The 20974-nt window shown below is 34.1% G+C and overlaps 1 pseudogene; it reads left to right on the forward strand.

Moving 5' to 3' along the window:
• The first annotated feature begins 875 nt into the window (after positions 1-875).
• LOC114757778 (GDP-Man:Man(3)GlcNAc(2)-PP-Dol alpha-1,2-mannosyltransferase-like) lies at positions 876-20707 on the forward strand (annotated as a pseudogene).
• Positions 20708-20974: the final 267 nt, after the last annotated feature.

Raw genomic sequence — 20974 nt, forward strand, 5'->3', positions numbered from 1 at the left:
ATGGTAATGCTAAATTTTAAATTTTATATGCATGATGATGTCAACCTAGATATAATTTTTCATGCTTACAAAATAAACTGGTGAAAAAAAAACTTTTCACAGATTAAGTTGGGACATCATAGCAGACACTCTAAAGGATGCCCGAATTCCAAAAAGATTAACCAAGGTTATTATGAGATGCTTATCTACAGCCTCTATATGCAAGTGATCTAGAATGGGAAACCCACAAGCCCTTTCAAAGCCCAGGGAGGAATTCGGCAAGATGGTCCCATCTCATCATATATTTTTGTTTTATGCATGGAGAGGCTTTCCTAGGCGATCCAAAAGGAGGTAGAGCTAAAGAACTGGCAACTAATTAGAATGGGGTGAAGAGGACCTCCCCTCTCCCACCTCTTCTTCGCGGATGATTTAATCCTTTTTAGACATACTACGATGGAACAAGTCAATGTTATACGTTGGCTACTAGAGAAATTCTGTAAATCCTCAGGTCAGAAGGTTAGTGAAGCAAAAATGAGAATCTACTTTTCCAAAAATGTCCCCACATTGGCTGCGAACCACATTTATAGTGTGCTGGGTTATAAGAAGACTGATAATCTGGGGAAATACATGGGAGTTCCTTTATTGCACACTCAAGTGACAAAGGAGACATACAGCTATCTTTAGGAAAAGATATAGCAGAAGCTCTCAGGATGGAAATCCAAATGCTTGTCTTTAGCTAGGAGAATAACACTCACTCAGTCAATGCTTTCAACCATTCTAATGAATGCAATACAATCAATCTGCTTGTCGGCCGCCACTTGTCAACATATTGACCTAGCCATCTGAAAGTTTATTTGGGGATCCTCTTACCAAAAGAGAGGTATTCACTTGCTCAAATGGGACCAGGTATGCCAACCAAAGCAAAATAAAGGGTACAGACTCAAGGATATTGGTGCACAAAACTTTACCTTTCTTATGAAACTAGGAGATGCTATTTCCAACAAGCCACAGCTCTTATGGGTCCAGATACTGAGGAACAAATATGGGTGGCCCATCACCACGCCCGCGGCAAGGAGAGTCAAAACTAGATCATATCTATGGAAAAGTCTGCTAGAGCTATGGGAAGATCTCTATCTAAGTTTAAGGTGGAAGGTAGAGGATCGGAACATAATGAAATTCTAGGCAGACCACTGGCTTGGAGATTTGGGACCTTTAGCCAATGTTTCCTTTCGGCCAATCATAGATGCCGATTTATAGAAGCTGCTACCTCAGTTTGTTTTTGAGGAACGAATGTGGAAGTGGGACGAATTTAGCAATTACCTACCTTTGTAAACACTCAAACAAATAGCTTAAACAAGCCCACCTAGAGCTACTATGGATCTCAGTTTACTTGTATAGCACCTAACTAACTTGAGTAAATTCACTATATAGTCTGCCTACATGTGCTTGAGGGAAGATGAATGAACGAGGAATCTTCTCATTGGAATTTGACCTGGCAATGGCAAGGGCAGAAAGAGTTAGAACGTTCTTATGGCTAGTTATGCATAACGAACTCTTTACTAATCAAATGAGGTTCAAAAGGAAGATGGTGCCCAGTAAAGAATGTGAAATCTGTGGCAAAGCCTCTGAGGACCTAAACCACATCCTACAACACTGTAGCTTAGCCTCTGCATGTGGGAGCCTTGTTGCCCCTGCCTTGAAGCAACACCTTTTCTTCGCCCAACCTTATGACAGGTGGCTCAAGGAGAACTTAAATATCAACAGCTAAAGCAAACGGTGGAGCATTGTGTTTGGACTCTTATACTGGAAGCTATGGGATGTAAGGAATCGCTTCCTCTTCTCACATGAAGAAACAAACCCCATTAGCTTAGTAAACAGGGTGTTAGCTTTGAGTGACTATACCATTAGAGTGCTCGAGCAATATAAACAATTAGGTCTTAGCTGACCTATCTGTTACCCTATTTTTACTTTGTATTCTCTTGTTTTTACCTGTATATTTGTAAGCTCATTTTTTTAATAATTTTTTTTTCATTAAAAAAATCATAATTAGAAAGGGAAATTTTTTTTAGAGAACAAAGGCCCTATTGGCAAGGAGCAACTACAGAGAAACTGAGCTTGATCACATATGAAAATGTTGCTTCTGGTCAAAACTAGAGACGTTGTTGATCGCCATAGTTGTTGTCACCCACTTTTCTGACATGGTGGTTGTTAGAAGAATACCAGTTGTGTTACTGTCTTTCTCTTGCTCATTTTTGGACACAGTAAGGCTTATTGCAGAAGGGTGAGTATCGTCCTTCATTCTTCTATTTTCCTCCTATTTTTTCTCATTGTTGAAGCCTGGTGATAGCATTACTTCTTTATTTTGAATGTGAAGAAGCTCTAAGTTTTAGGTTTTTTTAGGAGCTCTAAACTTGCACTTCACCATAAGCTCCTTAAATGGTAAAAGTGATATTGTTTTCGTGTAATTGATTGAATTGTTGTTTGTTGATCTCTTGGAGATTGAATCCTACTATCACGATTATAGTTGGAGAAGAGTCTAATAAATAGAAGTGTATGGGTATGCACAACAAGCATTCGATTAAATGTTTGACAGAGTAAATTGTAATTTGAAAATTAGCCACTAATTATTGCAATTCTTACTTGGACATAATTTATGTAATACTTTTTTTATTTACTAACTTGTAAGTATTATATTGATATCATTTACACATCATTATAATTACAAGATGGTATATCCAATACGAATTGCTCATCCAATATTTGAGTTGACTTATGAAATAGGTAATACACTTAACAAATAGTGAGATTAAGGAAGTAGTATGATGATCTTTGGTAAATGGTAATGTGAGAGATAATATAAAATTCTCAAGAATGAGTTGGGGTTGTTGTGCTGTTTTTGGGGATGTAATTTAGCTTATAAATAATGATATTTGGCTGGGGATTTGGTGCATTAGACTAGTTTTGTGCTATGGATTGTAATTAAAATTATTTGCATTGATCAATTTATGGACTATACAAGACCTAAGCCTTAAGGTTAAGAGTGTAACTGCTACTCTATGATGAAAAATTATTCATGTAATTAGGTTGTTTTGGAACTGTTAATTGCTAGAAAATATGCTGAAATTGTTTGGTTTATGGTGTTACAATATAGGACTCTGTTAAAAATTTGTGCAGGTAGTTTAATGGTTATAAGATGGAGAATTAATGGCCCATTGGTGTATGATATAGATGTTAAGAAAAAATTGTGGCTTCAAATTTGTACTGCGAAGTTGTGTAATGTGGATCCTAACCATGTAGGACTTTAGTGTTTTGTTGTGATGTTCATGGAAGCTTTATTGGTGGCTGTTTCAAACTTTTGAAGGGTTAAAAGCTATTTGATATTGTGGTGTTTCTACATATTTTTTCATGTTGGTGATGGTTTGGTTTAAATATCCAATTTTTATTTTGGTTTGTTGAATCAATCTTTTTTCCCCTTAATGTTCTAGTTTTCAATTTTTTTTAATTAACATCATTTAGTAGTACCAGTAGTATTTGTTCTTTGTTTCTCAATTCAATTTAGGCATGAATATTCAATGACTTTAGATGCGTCTACTATTCATATGTCTGCTTTTTTCCTCCTTAGTTCGCTTTTATTTTGTTCAGTTTCAAATTTTTTATGGTTGGACCTATACATGTGTTAGTGGTATTTATAATAATCACAAAGCTACAAAGTTTGGTACAGCAAGTGGACCCAACCTGCTCATGGAGGTCTAAGTTTCATATTTTCTCATAAGCTATGAAAACTCCACTCTTGTGCTTTGGAAATCTATATTTGTTTGTGTACCTCTTTTGTTCCTAGGGTGGTTATATTGAACTTTGGCCATATGTACAAAATATCTATGATGTCCGAATTATGCAGGACCAAAATGCAATTCTCTTATATAGTAGGTTCAATTACAATATTGTATGAGTCAAGTACACTTTTTACATATGAATACACAAGAATTATGAAAGAATAATTAGGATGTGGAGTGTCACTGAAGGAAAGCTTATGTTTTGTATTGATAGAGGGTCAGGCAATGCAGTTTAGGGTTCCCTGATGTATATGCAAATGTAACCTATGATGATTATGTATCTAAAATTCATTTTTTATATGTTGGTAGACACACCTTGAGTCATTGAATGTATATGCCAGGATACATTGTATATACACCCGCTATACGATGGAACGTAACTTAAGTGGTCAATTTGTTATGATTTGTTATTTGTTGCCAATTTTAGCTCTTTAAGTTGTAATTGACTTGCTGGAAACTTATTTCCTACACCTTAAGTTGTCATTCCAATGTTGCGAAATTGTTATTAACATAGTGTAACTTAGGAAGTGTATCAATTATCAATTACCTGCCTTATTTTAAGTAAAATAGTATCAATCTGTTATGACCAGTTATCTGGTTTTATTCCCAGCATGCAAAGTTGTCCTTGATTTGCAGGTAACTTTTCATTTCCTATACCTTAAGCTGTCATTGTCTTGTTGTGAACTTGTTGTTTGGTTAGAAATTGAATGAGTTTCTATTATTAAATTTATGTATTTAGATTAGATAAGTTTGGTAAATATAAATTAAATCCTTGATCATTGTTGGTTGTGGTTGACATTGAGAACTATTTGATGCTTGAATTTCAAAATTTGTTTATAGGGGCTCTTCTGGAATGCATGTATTGTTATGGATAAAAGAGTTATGAGTAGGTCAATGACAAGTTATGGAGCAAGAAATGACAACAAAAGACATTAATTCAACATAGTAAACTGGGTTTTGTTTTTTTAAACTACACTTTGAGAGCCTTCAACACAGAACCAAGCAGAGCCCTCACAAGTGAATCCACTATTGGATTTCTTAGTTTCCACCAATCTAGGTTTGTATTCCTAAACACTAGGGAACTTCAACCTCTCTTAGTGTAGCTTCAACTCGCCTAAGAGTCCTTTAGATAATAGAGATCCCTGAATTTTAATGGCTATTGGGCAATCATTTTCTCACTATTCACTGTTGTATTAGCCTTAATTTTGCGTTTCATTTTCCTTGTAATCAATGGTAGAAGGAGTAGAAGTAGAGCCATTGGCTTCTTCTACCCCTATACAAATGATGGTGATGATAGAGAAAGGGTGCTATGGTATGCTGTTAGAGCCTTGCAAGAAGAAAGTCCTGACCTAAATTGCATTGTTTACACTAGAGATCATGACACCACACATGAAAGCTCGATTGATTGAGCCCTGGATCCTTTTTGGGGTCAAGTTTCTCTTTCCTCCAAAGGTTAGGTTTACATGTCTTTGGCATGTGTTGTGTCTTGTAATTCACTTGGAGAACATCTGCTTATGCATTTAAAATTTGCTCTGTGCTTTATTTGCTTTACAAGGTAGGGTAATGGGAAGAAGATGTATACTTTTCATTTTGTGACAATAAGCAGAAGTAATTTGGGTCTAGGGAGAGTTTGGTTGTTTGTCATGTACTACATCTAGTTAAAACATTGATAGTCATTGGCCTTTTAGATCAAAGAAGGGCTTTATTTGAAATAATCGAAGTTGTCATTTTATGAATTCTACCTATGACAAGCTACATGTAATGATTATTTGATGAGATGAGGTGATTAATTTTTTCAGTGCTATTTACTTTTGGTTTGTATAGTATTGAAGTTTAATGAGTTGATTAAATAGTCCTCTTTATCTTGTTATTCTCATTCTTAGGGGGTGCATATGCACAAGAGGATATAGGTTGAAGAAACCACTTATCCATGGTTTACTAGGATTGGCCAAAGTTTGGGTTCTATTTATCTTGCTTGGGAAGCTTTGTGTAATTTTAACCCATCATATTATTTTGACATAAGTGGATATGCTTTTACTTATCCACTTGCTCGAATTTTTAGGTGCAAAGTTATTTGCTACACTAAAGTTTATGTTGCCCAAAAAGTATATTTATTTAGCTGGTAATGCGTACATATATATAGACTGATCTTAGGTTTACCAAATCTTCTAGGATAGTCCAGATTACAACAATTGAATTGAATCAAGGAAGAAATCAATCAGCAATAAATCTAGAGATATATGCCGAGATTTTAGGAAACAAATTAGGCAGAATATAATTTAAATTCAAACGAGCTCTTAGGTCTATAATCCCATTAACACTCCCCCTCAAGTTGGCAAATAGATATATATCATTCCCAACTTGCTCCTGAAATCTTTAAACTGTGGTCTTGTAAGAGCCTTCGTGAACATATCCCCCACTTGACAATGTGTGGGTACATGAGTAATCTCAATAATTTGTTTGTCTTCCTTTTCTTTGATGAAGTGCTTATCAACGTCTACATGTTTTGTACGTTCGTGATAGATTAGATTTCTCACCATCCTTATGGCAAATAAACTATCACACCTTAGTCTTATTGGAGTTGTAGGAGCTAATTTTAGCTCCCTAAGTACCCTTATTAACCACAGCCCCTTATATACGCCATGGGCTAAGGCACTTAGTTCAGCCTCAACATTGCTCCTAGACACCACTGTTTGTTTTTTACTTCACTAAGTAACAAGATTGCCCCATACCATGGTGCAGTAACCCGATGTTGATCTCCTATTTAGCAGAAAACCTTGATGTCTGTATCGATATACATAACAATCTCTCTTGACTTGCCTTTAGCAAAGAATATTCCTCGGCCTAGGGTCATGTTGAGATAGTGCAATATCCTATTTACTGCATTCATGTGTTCTTCTAAGGGTTTATTTGAGAACCGACACACCACCCCAACTACATAGCTTATATTGGGGCGTGTATGAGAGAGATATAGGAGTTTTCCTACTAGTCTTTTGCATCTATCTGCATCAACTAGTATTAGTTCCTTCTTTGGCTTGGGTTTCCCCCTCCTAGTCATCTTCCACCTCTGCTCCTTCCGTGTTGGTTCCATAGGAGTATCTACAAGCTTTGCCCCTAGCATTCCTATTTCTCTCAACAGATTTAATGTGTACTTTCTTTGAGACCTAACAATCTCTTCTTTTGACCTTGCTATTTCCATTCCTAGGAACTAGGAAGTATCTTACACCCCCTAGATCTTTTACCTCGAATTCCATTTCAAGTGATTTCTTAAGTCTTGCTATTTCAGTAACATCATCACTTGTCAGGATAATATCATCAATGTAGACAATTAATATTGCCATTCTACCTCCTGCATGTTTCACAAATAAAGTGTGATCAGTTTGACACTATTTAAAGCCTCCCCTTTTTACTGACTTGGTGAAATGATCAAACCACACTCTAGGTGACTGCTTCAACCATAGAGTAATTTAAAGATTCTGTATGCCGTCCCTGGTGTGTTTCTCTCAACTATACCTTCTAGTATTTCTATATACACTTCTTCTAAATCACCATTTAGGAAGGCATTTTTCACATCTAATTGGTGAAGGGGCCTGTTTAGGTTTGCAGTCAGGGGAAAAGGATTCTGATGGTGTTTAGTTTTGCTACGGGAGCAAATGTCTCTTGATAATCAATCCTATAAGTCTAAGAGTAACCCTTCACCACTAGTCTTGCCTTGTACTTATTAATGGTACCATCTAGGTTATACTTCATTGTAAAGACCCATTTACATCCTACGGTCTTTTTACCATTTGGTAACCTGGTGATTTGCCATGTTTGGTTCTTATACAGTGCTCCTAGTTCCTCTTCAATTGCCTTCTTCTAATTATAGTCACGGATTGCCTCTTCAAAGTTTTTTAGCAACTGTTTTCATCTAAGCTAGCAACAAAACCTCGCATAGAAGGTGATAATTTTCATAAGAAACAAAATGACTTATAGGATGTTGAGTACATCTCCTTACCACTTTTCTTAAGGTAATTATCCACCTAAGATCATTATGATTAGGAGCATGGTTTAAGGATTGGTGTTGCTTAGAATTAGGAGGTTCTTAAGGTAAATCTGACGGCTGACACGGTTCACTGTTGTTCCTTCTTGTTCTAGCATTTCAGTATCTACTTCGGTTTTAGTGTCTGGGGTCACTTCAGGTATAGGAGTAGGGTCTGGCTCTAGCTTAGGGTTCACTGTAGGTGTAGGTATGGGTAATGGAGTGGTGTTTTGTCTTGATTCCAAAAAAATCCCATTCATGCTCACTCTCCCCTTGAATGGGTGTTTTAGGATAAAAGGCTTGGTTCTTGTCAAGGGTCACATTCATAGTGATAAAGAATTTGTTAAGAGAAGGAGAGTAGTATTTGTACCCTTTTTTAGTGGCAGAGTACCCAAGAAAAATACATTTGAAGGCTCTAGGGTCCCGTTTTCCTCTATTGTCATTGTGAACATAGGCAACACAACCGAACACCTTCTCAAGAATATTGTTATGGAGATGGGATTGTGGGTAGGTCTCAGAGAGGACTTGGAGAGGGGTCTTGTAGTTTAGGGTCTTTGAAGGTAGTTTATCAATGAGGTGAGTTGTAGTGAGAATGGCTCCCCCAATAAAATTTAGGAACATTGTGTGTTAGCATTATGGCCTGTGTGACCTCTAGATGTTTGTTTTTCCTCTCTGCAGTGCCATTTTACTGAGGTGAGTTTACATAAATAGTTTAGTGAATGATACCGTGTTGTGTGAGATATGATTGAAGAGTGGAGTTGGTATATTCCATTCTATTGTCACTAAGTAAGATTTTCAAGTGGGCATTGTCCTGATTTTGAATAATTTTATGGAAATTTTGGAAGGTTTGTGTCAATTCTGATTTTTCTTTTAGAAGAAAGGCCCCAAGTTACCTGTGCCTGATTATCTACAAAGGTGACAAACCACCTTGTGTGGGTTAGGTTTTGAGTCCGAGATAGACCCTATAGGTTGCTGTGTATGAGAGAAAAGAGGTGAGAGGGGATGTGCTCATAAGAAGGATAAACACTCTTTGTATGTTTGCATAATTAGAAAATTTTACAAGAAGTAGAAGTAGAATTTTTATTCATCAAATCTGGAAATAACTTTAAGATATATTGAGAACTAGGATGGCCTAACCTATAGTGCCATACTAACAAATCTTAGTTAGAAACATGAGTTTTGAGTGACTAGTTTGCTCTTGTAGACGTCGTCCAAGCTTGATGTCATGCACAATATAGTCCCTCTAGTTCTTTAGCTTTGCCAATCATCCTCCCTGACTCCAAGTCCTGGAAGAAACACCAAATAGCATAGAAATTAACATGACATTATTGAGTTAGAGTGGCCTAGCTTACAGATATTAGATTGCCCTTTAAATCAAGAGCATAAAGTACTGTTTCTAGCATCAAACTATCAAATAAACCGGTTTCTCCAATTCCATGTACCTTGATGAATCTTCCATCAGCTACTTTAATATGATATGTGGCTCCCGAGTGAACAATCCACATATCATGGTGATGCATAATATTATTGAGAGCTAGGACCACATTACCTATGTAAGCAACGTTACCAGTAGCTACTAGAGCCTCTCGAGTATCATGTTTGTCAGGCAACTTCTTCAAGAACTCGATATCTTCTTTACTTAGCTTCTCATCAAATTTTGGTTTAGATTCTTTACTTACGACATTAGCTCTATGCTCCTGTTTCTATTGGCCCTTGGTATTTGGTGGCTTCCCATGAAGCTTCCAACATATATCTTAAGTGTGTCCTGCCTTTTGACAGTGATAACACTATTTATTAGACTTCTTTTCTCTGTTGTTACCGGATTGACCACCTTTGGAGAAGAATGCACTAAATTCATGTTCTTCTATTGGTGGTTTTATGGCCAAGAGCTTCAATCTACTCTGTTTTTGTTTGATGATGAAAAAGACTTCTCTTAAACTTGGTAACTTCTCTTGACTCATAATTCGGCCTCGAGTAGTATCGCATGATGCATCCAGACCTAACAGAAACTTATATATTCGCTCTTCCTCCTTTATCTTGTTGTACAAGACTAAATCATTTGAGCATGACCACTCAAAGGTTTTATAGGAGTCTAGCTGTTGCCACAAGGCAAGAAGGTTAATCCAATATTCTATAACTGAGACATTACCTTCAATCTCTAGAATCGCAGCTCTGTTTTTCACTGAGGCAAACATGTCTCGTGTTGCATCCGTTACTTCTTTTGCTGATTGAAATAGAGAGAAACTTGCACTTATTTCAGTAATCATAGAATTTACCAGCCAACACTGCACCATGGAATTCTTGGTCTCCCATTCTATATATTTTGCATATGTGGTTGTTGGTTTTGCCTTTATACTGGTGAGGTAGGCTATCTTTCATTTTTCAGTGACGTAAAGCTTTACTCCAGTAGCCCACTGGAGGTAGTTGTGACCATTCAGCTGGTGAATGGCTATAGAGGCAAATTGGGCTTCTTGTGGTGCTTGCTGACTCATCCTTTGAGTCGCTGTCTCTGTGGAGGTGTTATGAGATAGCGAGGGAGAGCCACCGTGGCCTAATTGATCCAGTCTGAGTCCAAATTGATCATTGTGATCGCTACTCTGATACCATGAAGTTTATGTTGCCCAAAAAGTATATTTATTCAACTGGTAATGCTTACATATATATAGACTGATATGAGGTTTACCAAATCTTCTAGGATAGTCAAGATTACAACAATCAAAATTAGATCAAGGAAGAAATCAATCAGTAATAAATCTAGAGATATATGCCCATATTCTAGGAAACAAATTAGGTAGAATATAATTTAAACTCAAACGGGCTCTTAGGCCTATAATCCCGTCAACATACACACATTACCCTGCTATCAGCATAGATATGCTATCTCGTGTTCATCATCGCAACTTAATGTATAACAATGATGCCTTAATTACGAAGAGGTTTGACATTGAGTTTGTCCATACTTCACATTTTCTTCTTTATTTTTCTTTTAAAAATTTAGTTATTACTTCTTTAGTAGTTGCTCCAGTCCTCTTCTAAGCCTGGAAAATGATGGTAATTATCTTGCTTTTGATAAATTAGAGTGCATATAACCACTGACTAAATAGAGAGAAGGTTAAATTAGAGTTGGGGGGGAAGTCTATAAAGGTAGCTGCATTTAATGCTCCTATTCTGCTTTAGCTTTTGTATAATTTAATCATGTCATATCTTTTTGTCTAACCTAAAAATTTTACATAGGGAAGTACAACTCCAGTGCTGATTCTTTTGATTTTGCCTTTTCTTTTCCCCTTTATCTCATACAAACAACTATACAATTATATAAACTAAATCCTTGGGTATTATTAGTGTCTAGAATTTTAAAACTTTATGGTTTGCCTTAATGTCTTGGATTTACTGAAGCTATTGAGTTATAATATTTGTAACTAATATAATTTGTTGAACTAATCTTTCACAAAATTAGAGAATTTCACGTTATCAATTTTTCACCTGTTTGGAACCTAACAATATTTTTCTTGTGGCATTTGGCTTTCATGGTGCAAACAATTCTATTATACACTATTTAGCTGGATGTATGGGTTTGTGGGATCTTTTGCACATCTAGTTATGGTAAACTCCACATGGACCTAATCCTATATTGAAAAGCTTCAAGGAATTTTAGATTGCATTAAAAGAGTATATCCTCCTTGTGATACTTCCGATCTTCAGGTCTTTGATTTTGTTATTTCTTGTTGTCTATAAACACTGTTGGTCTATAGTCATATTCCTTCTCCTTCCTGTCTTGCTATGTGTCAAGTTGTACAACTAGCTTGGATTGCAATTTGCAATATTTTGGTCAAATGTTTCCTCTTTTGTTGCCTCCTTAAGGAATATTTTTACAATTTGTTAAGATCTTGCATTTTTTCCCCTTAATCTTGAATTCAATCCTAGTAATTTTTTCTTGCCTATGGCAATATTAGCCTAATCACTTATCACAATATGAGACGTTTTACTCATTGTTTCTAAAAAATTTAGATAGGTGCTTCATTTGGAGAGGCCAACTGAAAATCCAATAATAATACCTATTGTGCAATTTCAACTAGAGAAGATAGGCATATGCATAATAACCTTGTGAGTAGGGGGCACGACTGATTTTGGCGGTGGCTCACTGGGCCCTTATTGATTATAAAAAGTTTACATATTTCCTTTTTATCTTAGGCTCACAGTCTCCAACTTGAAGTTGTTTCAGCTACTACTAAAAGACTAGATTTTAACATGCTAAAACCTAAGCTCTATTTGGTTGGTAGCTGTAGAAATAACTCAAATGAGGAACGACTTCAAATGTTAAAAGAAAAAGCAATTGAGCTGAATGTGGATAAGCAAATGGAATTTTACAAGAATCTCACATACAAGTTAGTAGAAATGGTTTTATTTCTTGATATATGTTGTTATTCTTTTAAAATGATAAATTTCTCTAGAAAGAATAAAAATTACTATTTCGGTAGAATGCGTCTCTTTTACTTTGTTGATGCATGGTGCATTTGGTCCAACAATGTTTCTACTTTCTTTTCTATATTGGAATTTATATTAATTGCCCTTTTTTTGTCTTGTTTATCAAGCTTATTGCAAAGCAGAATTACTAAATGCACTGTTCCTATAGTCTCTAATTATCACCTTGTTAGTGGGAGAAGATATACAGTTCTATTTAACATTAAAATATTTGGGCAAGTGGTGTTGGATGCCTTGTCAATTCATTAAATTGATTTCACTTGGATAACTGATGTAATACACTCATGCTCAAATTTAACAAAAAAATAGAGGTGATTTAGGAAAGAGGAAATAGAAGCAAAGAAGGGAGAAGGAGAAATAGAGAAAGAAGGAAGGGGAGAATGAGCATAATTTAGGAAGGGAGTGAAAGAATTTGGAGAGGGAGAGAGAGGTCACATAATAATATGCAGTCATCCAAAGTCTTCCCAATACATATACTTACTACCCTATTTATAGATCAAGATTTTCTTCCTTGTAAAGTAATCTTGATGACAACTTGTTATTAGAAGCAAAATCAAATTTTACTTCCTCTACTAGAAGGAAACTTGATGATAACTTCCTTCTAAAATATAGAAGCAAAATCAAATTTGGTTTCCTCCTCAACTAGAAGGAAACTTAAAAAATAAGTAAACACAAAAATAACAATTTACTTTCTTCTTGAATAATGTTTCCCATATTTTCTATCAATAACCTTTTGTCATAATTTGTATCTGTAGAAAGGTAGGGTCTTTTCAATTATGTTTTCTACAAGTCGTCCTTGGTTACAAAAATTACTGTGGGATAGCTGAATCCTTATTAAACAAGAAGTCCTTGGTTACAAAAATTGTTGTGGGATAACTGAATCCTTATCAAACAAGAAGTCCTTGGTTACAAAAATTGTTGCGGGATAGCTAAATCCTTAAACTAATTCGAATGCTTTTAAATCCTCTTTTGGTGCAAGGTGATCTTTTGAGAAAATTAATTCTTTTTCCTTAGTTTCAAAGCCATAATGTTCCATATCACTTCCTACTTATTATCATTCTAGTTGTCATTCTGATCAACCTTATTGCTACTGATATGGGCCGAAGCCCATTCTAGGATTTGAATTAATTAGCTTGATTTTGTAACATCTTGACTTTTAGGCTAGATGTACTAGAATTAGTCAGAATTATATAGGCTACTAGACCCTTTTTGGCAGAAGTCCTAAAAATAAGAAAGGAAGTCAAAGTAGTTTTAGGGACTAAATTGCAAAGTAAGAAAGTTACTAAGGGGCAAACGTGTAAGTAATGTTGAGATCCCAAGAGAGTTTCAAGGGCCCAAAAAGAGAAAGGAGATAAGATACAGGCCAAAAGTTAAGTTAGAAGCCTCAAATAGACGTTTATGAGGTTAAGTCCAAGTAAGGACTAAATCATAATTTTAGAAAGTTATGGCTAATAGGGATAAAAATGGAAAGTATACAAAAAAATCTAAGAAAATCTCAAAAAATAAAAAATATTATTCTAAGACTCTTTTGTGAAGGGAAATGATGAAAATACTCCAGAGGCAACCTAAATGGGATTTATAAGATTACAGCCAGTAAAAAGTATACCATTTGATGTAATTATTTGAAATAGCAAGAAACCTTAAAAATATACACAAAAATGAGGTTAAATAGTTACAAATTTTTATTACTTTATCAAAATTAGTTCCGCTCCCAGAAGGCTAGTGAAATGGCTTTAATAAAATATAAAGTTGATTATGCCGTTTAAGGACATTTTAGTAAATGATTTTTATGCAAGGTTTAAAGGAAGTGTTATGGCTTGAAAAAATTCATAATATTCTTTACAGTTAAAAGAAATTTATAAAGTAGACAAAAAATTTTCTGAGCTTCAAAAGGCCATTAAGATAGCCAAATAAATGTGAGCCAAGAAAATTAGAAGGAAACTTGTAGATTAAGTTTTGATCTAATGGTCAAGATTTATTTTTCCTTCCTCTCTATTAAAATTGTGACACCTAGCTCTTCTAGGAGAATGAGGTAAGGGATGATGCAAGAGGATGATGTAATGATGGTACAAAAGTGCACTTGAAGTTTCAAGTTTGCCCTTACAACTTCTACTAGCTTTTAAGGGCATAATAGTCAATTCAATGCATAAGTTTTGGCTATAAATATCCCCTGGAAGAGCATTTTGGCAAGATTTTGTAGAGGGAAAATTCTACCAAAAATTAGAGAGAAAAAGTGGGGGTGAAGGCCAAGAAGAAGGAACAAGATTCAAGATTTAAGATTAAGGTATGTGATGATTCTAATACCTTTCTTAATGCCCATTTTGATTAAGTTATTGTATGTATCTGATTCTGAAATTTAGCATGATTAAAGTAAACTCTTTGACCTTTAAATCTATAGGTAGAACACTCTATTTGGGTATGTGTATGATTTATGGTGATTTTTCAAAGTTAGGGCTTAAAATCTGGAAACAGTTTTGACCATTGGAGCAGTAGGAATTTTCTGTACAATTATGGTACTATTCTGGACTGAAAAACTATTTTTATTTTAAAGAGAACTTAAGGAGATTTTAGTAAGACTTGGAACTACTTAGTTTTGATTTTTTCTGAAATTAATTATGAATTTTCAAAATTGAACAAAAATTCTGGAATTTCCATATGAACAGTACCCACAAAGAAAAATTTCCATATTTGATCTTTTTGAATCTAGGGCCATCTAAAGTGGTCCCAATTGACAATAAATGGATCTTAAGGATGGAAATGATGAGATTTATGTTAGAAAAGCTAGAAAGAAAATCCTAAATCAAGAGAAAGGGTTGAGATTCGAGAGAGCAAGTCTTGACTTTTGTGTGATTTCTTAGCCCTAAGGAGTTATGTGAACCTTATGGCTATGTTTAGGATCTCGAAACATCCAAGATGATGTTGGATGATATTGATCAAAAGCTCTCATGGTCGGGAAGTTAAGGGAGTCAAAAAAAAAGCAAGAGGAAAGTTTGAAGTACATGGTAGTGAACTTACCTATTGTCATTGCTTGATATGGTATGCTTGTGTATTGATATGTACATGATGTTTGAATATTGTTGTGACATGTTTTGGATGCTATAATTGCTATTTATGATGAGTAGATTATGTCTTCATGGCCAGGTATTAAGAAGATAGCTTTAAGCATACTAATATGTCACTAACTAACAAGAGAAAAAGCAAGTTGTATGTAATTGCATTAGCATCCATCTAGCATGATTATGTGGTACTATTTGCTACTGAGATTCTTCCTAAATCTCACCCCTCCCTAACCAACCATTTAGTTCAATCAATAATGGGTAATAATGGCATGAGAAGGAAGGAGAAGAAAGTAGAGCATTATTGATACTAATGAATGAGATTAAGGATTAATGTTTAATTCTCCTATTATGTAAATTATGTTTATAGATGCCAATAATGCAATGTAATTATTTAGAATGTTTATGGCATGAGTGGAAATGTATAAAAATAAATGGAAAAGAGTAAAACCAAGTTATGCATGGCAAGGTAATAAAAAGAATCAAAGCAAGAATTGTTTAAGGAATAAAACGTAGGTCCTAAAACAGTTAGCTTCCAGCTCTAGTTTGACCTACAAATGAATGAATCAAGCCACAAAATTTGGCAAGATTATAGAACACATCCCAAGATTTAAATCAAGATGTAGATCACCTCAATTGGATGTGTACACAAGGAGATACGAATTTCCAAAGTTGAGGCAAGAAATCTGGAAGTTTCAGAATTTACCAAATAAACAGTAAAGTTTAATAAATAAACTGTACGAATTGGCAAGAGATAAGTCCAATTTAATATTTTTTCCTTAAAGATCATTAAAATAGCTTTGAGTAGAATTTTGGAATATCTCCATACAATTTTTCTAGAATTAGTTATGATTTTTCAAAGTTAGACCTATAATTTGAAAAATACACAATGAACAGTATTTCTATAAATTAACATCCTAATTACGTTTTTATGAGCTTAAGGCCATCCAAAGTGGTCTGAAATGGTTCTAATTAGACTCTAAGGTATAATAGAAGTAAGGTGTAATAGATTTTCTCCTCAGATAGTGGCTACTATTATTAGATTTTATTAGCATTGATTATAATTTGATTCTTATTCTATTTTGTAATCTAACCTATCCTAAACCCTAGGATTAGAGTCTATTTATGTACCTTTCTTCTATTGATTGAAACAACTTTTTTGGGTATCGACTTGTTCTTGTTGTACACAAGAGTGTTTGGTTAGTGTCACATCCCGTAAAATTTACCCTGATAATGAGTATGAAAAATTAAGCTAAGGGCCAATAGGAAAAGTAGACTGGCTGATGAAACCAGGCATGACATAAAACCTAAACAAGGTCCAAACTGATATTTTTAAAATTATGGATCTAAGAAGGGCAAAATGAAAAATTTTGAGAAAATTTTGAGAAAAATCCCAAAATTTGAAAAAAAGGATGAATTAGAGGTTTTGAAACTTTATTTGAGACCTTGGAGGTAGAAATAACATGAAAATGACTTACTACCTTCAGTTCTAATTATAAGAGCTAGTTGACTAATTTGAGAAAATTAAGAACAGAAGTTAAGCTAGTTATTTGTAATAAATATGTGTTGTCTTTTCTAAAATATCCTTACTAATTAAGTGTAGTAGCTATAACTTCCATTGTTAGGAGGACTATCTTGGAAAAAAATACATAAATATGAGAGACAAAATGGATTGGGGTCTTATATTTATGACCAAAATATAAGTCAAATAAAGTTTTATATTAATGACTGGAGGTAGTATCACAGAATTTTCTAAAAACGGAGGTTTTTCGAGAAAAATAGTAGAAATTGAGTAGAAATAATTATTTTAAATATTTAGAGGCCACAATAATTTTGAAAAAAATATGAAAAAATTATTTAAGAATTTATTTGATTTTATAAAATTATTTTCATGCCCTAAAAGTATAGGAATTAATTTTAGAATATTTATTACTAAAATCTTATTGGCAAAGCCTGATTTTAAAGAAAATTCAGATTAAATAGTTAGAGGTTGAGATAAATTTCAAAAATTTTTAGGAGGCTTTCCTATATTAAAAGAGGATTTTTGATGGAGAGAAATGAATTTTTGGAGACCCATAACTATTTTTGGAAATAGCAACTGAAATAGTGAGTTTTGGTTAGAAATTGATATTTGTGATTGGGTCACACTTCTTCTTTTCTAATTAGTTTTGGGCCAAAAAAGCCCATAAATTTTGTATAGCCATGGCCCATTATATAAAGAGAATTTAAGCCCAAAATCTAAAGGAAAAATTAAGAAGAAAGGATACTTGGCATGAGTTGAAATTTGAGGCATATGAAGAGGTACACATGTCCCCTTATGTGGCAGAAAATAACGCCACTTTGGAGGGCTCATGATCAGATCTTGAGCTTTATAAATACCCCCTAATTGCATATAATTCGGCCAAAAATAAGAAAAATAGGGGAAATCCTGTCCAATGAAATCTCATCTTTAAATAGCACCTAAAACCTTCCAAATCAAGGGAAAATCATCAAGTTTCAAGCAAGAATCCATTAAGGTATGTCTAAACTTGATTTTGGTTAGATCTAAGAGTTGTTTTGATTGGAATTTTATGACAAATCCTAAGCTTGTATGCTATCCAATTTTTGGTCACCATTAGAATGGATAAGGAAAGGATAGAAACCATGAATATGAGCTTGAAATAGCATATTTAATTGATGTTTAGATTGAATTTTGGAAGAAAACCAAAGTTAGGGTTTTAGGCACCCTATTTGGCCACTATGGAATTTTGATGTTAGAGATTGTTTTAACATGATTCAATGATTCTAATGAGTTTAAAAGATGTTTTTGTGTAGAGAAACACCAAGAAAAAATATTTAAAATCATTGGAATAAAAAATAAAACTTTTGGAACCTAAACCTACCTATTTGGCCAAACCAGTTTGAAGGGGAAAGAGTGTGATTTTGTTAAATCTGATTTGATATTTGGATTCTCCATGAAAAATTGTGTAGGAATGACCTAAGAGATTGGTTGACACAAAGAGGAAATAATTATGTCAAAAATCAAGGAAAAAGGGGTTTAGTTGAGCTTAATGTTGAGCATTAGTGCTTACGCTTGGATTATTGGTAATTTGGAATGTGTTTATACTACTTGGATTGATAGGCATTGTGCAAGAAACCAAAGAGGAGCCCAAATTTCCCAAAGAGGCCGAACTGTATAATTAATCAAGAGGTAACATTGAACTCATAATTTGAATGCTTTCTTGCTTGTTTAAATATGTATATGTTACTTTATTTACGTTGCCATGATGTGATTGAGTAAAGCATATGATTATGTGTGATATGCTATGTCAAATATGCCTTGGCATTATGTTATGTGGAATGATTAATGGCTTGATTGGTTGCTCTCTTTTCACGGCAAATGGTATGCATATAAAATGTTGCATGATGATGCTAGTTTCATAATAACACAACACATTGGTTATATAGCATGATTAGCATGATAATTATGATTTATTGTTACTAAGATTTCCTATGAAATCTCATTCCTCTATGTTCAAATATTCACCAACTAGGGGTTGGAGTAAGCAAGGACAAAGGAAAGGAGATCATCTAGGGAGATAATTGATTGATATGCTTTTTGGAACAATGTTTTGTAATTATTATGAATTATGTTGGGATATTTGTATTAATGACCAAAAAATGTTATACATGTGAATATTTGATAAAGAAATCATGTATAAGTATGTGATATGTAGCTAAATCATGACCAAAAAATGTTATGGCTTAAGTTGGGTAAGTTACACTTGAAAAATGGATAAAAGTTGACTTTCTAAGGGTAAAGTTTGACCAAGCATGATTTTGAGCAAATAAGAAAGTTTTGAGCTAAAAATTGGCACGTTTATAGATCATATTTTTAGCTTTAAAACAAGTGTATTTCATCAAATTTGGAGTTTTTTGCAAAAAGTTATGATTATCCAAAGTTAGGCATAAATTCTAGAAAATTGAAAAAGGACCTTATGAACAGTACCAATATGTGTGAAATCTGTAACTGATTGGTAAAGTCTAGATACTAGTGAGTATTTTTCCTCTAAAGATCATATTGAGAGCTTTAAATAGAACTTCGAATCACCTCATTTTGATTTTTTTAGAATTAGTTATGATTTTTTAAAGTTTGACCTTGATTAGGGTTGCAATGAATAGTAACTCGAATTTAATGAATTTTTAAATTTGAATTTTTCTAACTTAAGGCCACAAGAAATGATTCCAAATGATTCATTTTTGGATCTCATTTCTTAATATTGTGACTCTTCCATCTTGTGTCTTAGGAACCCTTTTGATATAGTCCGGATTGCTAGCTTTTGTTCATAGTTTTGCTACAGATGATACATGAGGAATCTTTTTATGACTGTTCCAATTGGGATAAAATGTGGTTTAAAAAAATAAGGTTGATAGTTGAAAACCAAAACATGGTTTTAAAAGTGATTTTATTGTATATAAAGTAAGTATGTGAGAGAATTTTTATCTTGGATTGCATAAAAGCACTTTTTAAAAATGCTTTCCAAGGCAATCGAACACCCTCGTGATGGTGTGGTAGCTTCTATGACTGCATCAGGTCATAGTTTGCTCTGCAATGGCCACATTGCTTTTTCTTTCTCTTTTGCCCATGACAATTACTTTGATTTAACAACATTAACTAAAATTTCACCATTTGAAACTATAGGGACAAAAAACTCAGACTAAGTCCTTATGAAACTATAAGAATTAACATTTTAGACAAAATAAACTATAAGGACAAAAAACCATCATTTACTGAGACCAAATCGAAATTTGATCAAATTGTAACAACTAACAATGGTATGAAACCTTTAATGACTTGACTGATTTCACTATACTATGCAAACATGGAGGGGTTTGGTTGGGCGTTTAAGAGGTGCTGTTGCTAGCATCCATTCCATAACAGATGAGCATTTTGGCATAAGTATTGTAGAATATATGGCTGCTGGTGCCGTCCCAATTGGTAGGTTGATATATGATTCTGTTTTTGGATAACAAAGCCATATTTATTTATTTATATTTACTTCTAAGTAAACACATTTATTTAATTTACAGTGTTTTGTCCCCTTCTTTCAGCTCATAATTCTGCTGGCCCAAAAATAGACATTGTATTGGAAGAAGATGGACAAAAAATGGGATTGCTTGCTTGCACTATTGATGAATATGATGATGCTATTTTGGCAATTGTATAGATGTTAGAGATGTAGAGGCTTAAGATGGCCACTGCCGCAAGGACACAAGCGAGGAGGTTTTTTTAGCAGACATTCTATGAAGATTTCAAAGCTGCAACATGCCTTGTTCTCTATCACACATCTAAATGATGATTTACCAACTAATCAACACTATTTTAACTTAAAGGGAAGGTTTCTTGTTGTGTTGTTCTCTACAAAATTCTTGTGCTGCTAACCCACTTTCTAGATATGATTGACCCATCTTTTTGCTACAGATATAGGTGCACTTTGATTTTTATTTCCTTTTTTAGTTGAAGTTATGTTTTTTTTGATATGCTGGAACAAAACAAAGCAGAAAACAAGAAAATAAAGCAAATAAAACTAATCACCTGTGTCCTCTGCACAAAGCACGTAACA

This window comes from Neltuma alba, unplaced genomic scaffold (genome assembly GCF_004799145.2).
Source record: "Neltuma alba isolate B1F8T4 unplaced genomic scaffold, ASM479914v2 tig00010631_pilon, whole genome shotgun sequence".
In the NCBI taxonomy this organism is placed as follows: domain Eukaryota; kingdom Viridiplantae; phylum Streptophyta; class Magnoliopsida; order Fabales; family Fabaceae; genus Neltuma; species Neltuma alba.